This window comes from Phoca vitulina, unplaced genomic scaffold (genome assembly GCF_004348235.1).
Source record: "Phoca vitulina isolate PV1807 unplaced genomic scaffold, GSC_HSeal_1.0 scaffold7, whole genome shotgun sequence".
NCBI classification, from domain to species: Eukaryota; Metazoa; Chordata; class Mammalia; order Carnivora; family Phocidae; genus Phoca; species Phoca vitulina.
In genome coordinates this window covers 58,847,512-58,853,511 of record NW_022589710.1, presented here as the reverse complement: position 1 = coordinate 58,853,511, position 6,000 = coordinate 58,847,512, and the positions used below count along the sequence as shown (strand labels likewise).

Below are 6,000 nucleotides of genomic sequence, written 5' to 3'. Positions count from 1 at the left end.
GGGGGGGGGGGGGGGGGGTGGGGGGGGTGGAATGTGGGCGGGGGCTCGGAGCAGCTCTCTTCACTTGGGGAAATCAGCGCCTTTGGCTTTATTTCTCTGCCTCATCACCTCACTGTTTTTAATCAGTGCGTTTCAGCAGCTCTCCTTAGAAAATTGGTTCACCCATTTCCATTACAAACATTTCTTTGTCTTCAAGTGAAAAGGGCACTTCTCTTCTCCCCATCGAGAAAAATTCTCATTATCATCCAGGAAACCTCTGACTAGAGATTTCTTTTATCGGTTCAGCTATTTGTGCCGAGTGCATTGAAGAGCTTTGCTGCATGTTTTACTTGGCTCAGGCTCACTTGCTCTGTTACACACGAGTGTACTGGGTTCATCCAAAGCTGGTGAGCCCATGGAATCTTCAAGCGGTCAGAGCACTTTACGGAGGGCCCGGTCCTTTACCCATCAGTAAAGTACCTGATGCAACTGAATTCCGTGTCTCTCATCAATATTTATAAAGCAGCATTCCCTGCCTCACACCCCTAACACCTTCATTAGACGTCAGACTCCGGCATGTGTCTCCCGTGTAGACAGCCCGGGGTGTCATCCGAGAGGAGGGCTTATTAAACTAATAGCCACGCCACGCAGTGAGCAGTAAGCAGTGGTGGCTAATATGGTAATGCTTCCTAGTGACAGCAGCTGACAGTCTTTTCAAGTAGAATAAGTAAGGAACAGCAGTAGAGATATTTGAGGAATGCGAGCCTGTTATTTTAATGTTAAGCCATAAGCTCAAAAAAGCAAAGCATATGGCAGCAGGTCTGAGAGCAGCCGATGACTTGTTTGCTTTTTAAATATTTGTATTTCTTCCTATGTGATGGGAAACTTCTTCCCAAGAATACTTTATTAAAAGTTGGGGCCAGATGTAGTTGTTGGATCCCGTGGTTTCTTTCCAAACCCGGGGTAAAACATTTCAACACCAACCTAAACAAGATGATGTGGGCACCTGTCCCAAATGCTGAGCAGTAGTATGTGTTTGTTTGTGACAGGCTTGTCTCCCGCAGAACCGTAGACTCTCGGAAGCCTAGGAGCACCTCACGTTTCTTGCGTCCCATCAGCCAGACGCAGATTGAGGACGTGGCTGATGTTTCCTCCATACCTGCCAGATGGAGGGGAGGGCCCTTGCCGCAGTTGGGCTGAGGCCTGTTTAACCGTTGGATAGTTCAACTGTTGAACGGAGAATTGATTTAGCTGGCCTCTTAGCCTGAGGCCGAGAATCATAGACCCGTTGGTCCCTGTTAGGCTCCCTCAAGGTACTTAAACACCAACTTTTATCATTTCCTGGTGACAGTGAGGGTAATACTTGAGAGACCGGCCGCCCCTCCAAGGACATTGAGCTGTCTAAGCTAGTGCATTTAAGGCATTTGTAATGGTAATCACTCAGTAGTTGGTAGGAACTCATATTATCAGGATGACTAGTACTTCTCCAGTGTTCTCAAATACGATATTTTAGAATCCTTTAAAATTGTTGTTACTAGATACTGAGCAAAAGCCAGAGGATACTTATTAAATATATTTAAAATAATAATAAGACTAACACATACACCCACTTCTTAGTTTAAGAAATAGAAGATAAATATTGCCTATGAATTTCCTCTGTGCCCATCTATCCTATCCCCTTACCTCTCTAACATCTCCGGATGTTAACCGCATCCTGAATTCTAGGCGGGGCATTCCCTTGTGTTTCTATACCATATATGTTCGCACTCCCAAATAATAAAAATTTCTAGTTTTGCGTATTTAAAAATTTTTAATGGAATTGTACTGAATATGTCCTTAACGCTGCTTGCTTTCGTCGCTGAACATTACTACGTTCCGGAGGTTCAGTGTTCCGGAGGTTCATCCTTATTGCACGCAGCAGCAATGTATTCCTTTACACTGATACATAGTATTTTATTATATAAATATACCATGGTGTATTTTTCCAGGCTGTTGGAAATGGATATGCAGTTTGTTTGCAGTTTTCAGCTGTTAGGAGCAGAGCTGCTGTAGATATTCCCGTATGGGTCTCCTGGCATACAGGTGCACGTACTTCTCTGGGTATTACCTGGGAGTGAGATTGTTGGGCCATAGGATATGTGCGTCTTCAGTTTTACCAAATAATTCCAAACTGTTTTCCAAAGGGGCTGTGCCACTTTGCATTCCCAGCGGCAGTGCCCGAGAGCCCGTGGGCTTGCACGCACCAGCACCCCGCCCCCGCCCCCGTGTTTCAGACTTATTTTTGGCCTCGTGGTTGCTGGTTAATGGTGTCACGTTCTGAGTTTAAGTGGCATGATGAGGTTGAACACCTTTGTCTCTGTATATTGGCCATTCAGCTTTTCTGTTCTGTGAAGCACAGGGAGAAGTCTTTCCTCTTTGCTAATTGGGTTGACTTTTTCATGCCTACTTGTAAAATTTCTTTATATATTATGGTTACAAGGCCCTTTGTTGGTTACATGTGTTGCAAAAATCATCTCCTCATCTGTGACTTGTTTTCTGATGAACAGAAGTTCTTATTTTTAAAGTAGTTGCATTTATCAACCATTTCCTTCATGGATTGTACTTTCTGCATCTAGTTTAAGAAACCTTCCCTTCCCTTCTCCGGGGTCACGAAGACAGTCTCTTAAGTTATATTCTAAGAGCTCTTTGGTGTTACCTTTCACACTTAAATCTAAGGGTCCATCTGGAAATGATTTTTTGATGTCTGTATGGTGGGAAGGATTCAGTGTAGTGTTCCCCCACGTGGATACCCCATTGTCCCAGCATCGTGTACTGGAAAGATCCCTTCCCTGTTGCTCCTTGTGCTACTTTTGTCTTAAATCAGATGCCCATATGTGGGTGGGGGGGTCGGGGGGTCGGAGGGGGATGATTTCTGACCTTTCTACTTGGTTCTTTCAGTCAGTGTGCCACCTATGTGTGATTGCATCCCTACAACTTTATTGTATGTGAGGTAGGTCCCTCCCTGTATCTTGCTCTTCAAGAGTGTTGTGGCTATTTCAGGCCTTTGAGTTTGCATATAAATTTTTGAATCAAGTTTGTCAAGTTCAACAACAACAAAAAAATCTATTGGAATGACATTTAATCTAATAGCTCAGCTTGGGGAGAATTCTGTATTTGTGACAGTGGGTCTTCTAATCCAGGGCCATTATATCTAATTATTTAGGTCTTTAAAAAATACTTTTTAATGAAGTTTTACAATTTTTCTTATAAATATTTCGCCCATTTTTTACTAGATTTATTCCTAGTTACCTGAAAAAATTTCCATTTGTATACACTATATGTATACAGTCTTTTTTTCTTTATCAAATTTACTATCTACTTGTTACTAGTGTATAGAAAGGCAGCTGATTTTTGTACATTCTTGACCCAACAACTCAGCTAAACTCGTGTTAATTCTAACAATTTATATATAGATTACTTTGGACTTTCTATACAATGACTTTTATCTGAAATTAAAATTTAATTTCTTTATCTCTAATCCTTCAACTTTTTAAAATTGGCCTTACTGGACTAGGTAGGACCTTCAATATAGTTCAATAAAATTCTTTCAGTATTTTACCATTAAGAATTATGTTTGTTACAAGTTTGTTTATAGATACTATTTAAGAAGTTAAGGAAATTTCCTTCTTCCTGGTTTGCTAAGAGTTGATCTTTTTAAATCATGAATTGATACTGAATTTTATCAAATGCTTTTTCTATATTTATTGAGATAATTGTATGGTTTTGCTCCTTTAACCTGTGAGTGTTATATTAATTGATACTTTTAAATGTTAAATTAACCTTGCATTCCTGGAATAAGCCCAACTTGATGATGACATATTAGCTTTTTTTAGTGGATTCAGTTTACTAATTTTTTAGGAACATTTATATTTGTTCATGTGTGAAATAGCTTGCAATTTTCCTTTCTCATTGTATACTTGTCAGGTTTTGGCATCAAGATTGGGCCAGCCTCATAAAATGAGTTGGAATAGTTCTTTTTTATGTGTTTAGAATCGTTTGTGTAAGATTGGAATTATCTGTTTCTAGAATAATAAGTTTCGGTAGAATTTGCCTGTAAAACCGTCTGGCACTAGTCTTTTTTCTATGGAAAGACTTCTTATGCTTTTACAAAAATGATTATAGGATATTTAGGTTTTCTGCTGTTTCTTTTATTAAGCTATGTATAACATAGAAGCTAAAATATATATATGTATATATCTTAAGTGTTTGTCCATTTCATTTAAATGTTAAATTTTATTGGCATGGAGCTGTTCATGTTTTTTAATTATCTGTTTATTGTCATACAGCACCTGCGGTTAAGTCTTTTTCATTCCTAATATTGCTTAATGTGCCTTCTTTTTGATTTTCTTGAACAGTCTTGCCAGAAATTTGTCTGTTACATTGATCTTTTCAAAGAACCAGCTTTTTTATGATCTCAACTATATATTTACTTTCTCTTTCATGAATTTCTGTTCTTATTTCTAACATTTCCTTTCTTCTATTTTCTTTGAGTTCATTCTGTTTTACCTGGTTTTCCTTCTTAATCTCTCAAGTAGGTGCTTAGTTCATTAATTTTTTGTCTTATTTTCTGACATAAACATTTAAGACATAATTCCCTGCCAAGTGCTGCTTTAGTTGTAGACCACAATTTCAATATCTGAAATTTTTATCATTTCGTTCTAAATCATTTTAAATTTCCATTCTTCTTCTTTGACTCCTTAGTTATTTTAGAACTGTGTTTTCTAATTGTCAAATATATGGGTTTTTTCCACTTATCTTTTGTTAACGGGCTTTTAACAACTTCATTGAATTGTGCTCGGAGAGACTGTCATCTATATGAACTTGAAATGTGTTGAGACTTGTTTTATGGCCCAGCATGTGGTCACATCTTATAAATCCTCCATGTGTGCTTGAAAAGAATACTTTCTGCATCTGGGGGTACATTTTTATACATCTTATTAGATTAAGCTGTTAGTTCTGCTATTCAGATCTTCTTTATTCATACTGATGGTTTTTGTTTGCTTAATTGGTCAATTACTGAGCTGAGATATGTTGAGATCTACCACTGGATGGTAGATTGTCCTATTTCACCACATAGTCATAGCAATGTTTGCTTTATATAGTTTAAAGCTGTGCTCTTAGGTGCATATAAATTTAGAATTGCTATGTCTTCCTGGTAGATTCAACCCTGTATCATTATGTAATAAGTTACATAATTCATTTTGCCTCAGAATCTAGTTTAGATGCCATCCACACGCATCCACAACACTTACCTACATTTGTGTGTCCATATGCAGATACACACATGGAGTGTGTGTGTGCACGTGTTTGCGCATGTATGCTTGGAGTCTCTGTCTTCATTCTCCTACCTTGAACTTTTTATATTCTTATGTTTTAGATTCACTCTTGTGCTCATTATATACAGCTGATTTTTTTTTTTTTAACTCAGACTGACAGTCTTATCTGGAACATTTAGTTCATTTCCACTTACTGTAAATACTGGTACATTTGTTTTGGTATCTCCTACTTCTTCGGTGCTTTCTCTTTGTCCTGCCCTTTCTTTCATAGGCTGTCCTCTCTCTTCCTACCTTCTTTTAGGTTAATTATGTTTTTGTTACGTGTTTTTTTCTTACTGATTTGGAAAAGGAATGTTCTGTTTTGGTTGTTGTTTAGTGATTATCCTAGAAATTTTAGTGAGGGTCTGTTGCTGGCACAATTTCTCAGTTTGTGTCTGAAAATATATTGGCTTTACTCTCAGAAGAGCTTTTCCAACTGGATATATAATTCTAAGCTCTCATTTTCTCATAGCACGAATGATCTTACTCCTCTTGTAGTTGTTGAGAAGTCAACTGTTTGTTTAATTTTGGATCATTTTAATGTCATCTGTCTTTTCTCCCTGGCTGCTTCCAATTGACGTAGTTGCGGGCACTATACGTTCTTACCGTGAAACAGCTCAGAGTGGCTCCTGCTTGGTCAGGGTCATTGGGCTATCGTAAACTGTGG

At 38.3% G+C, this 6,000-nt stretch overlaps 1 protein-coding gene across 6 annotated transcripts in view; it reads left to right on the top strand.

Annotated features, from left to right (window-relative positions):
* Positions 1-6,000, top strand: part of TTC7B (tetratricopeptide repeat domain 7B) — a 246,829-nt gene that overhangs the window by 158,548 nt on the left and 82,281 nt on the right. The gene's annotated exons all lie outside the window — the stretch shown is intronic.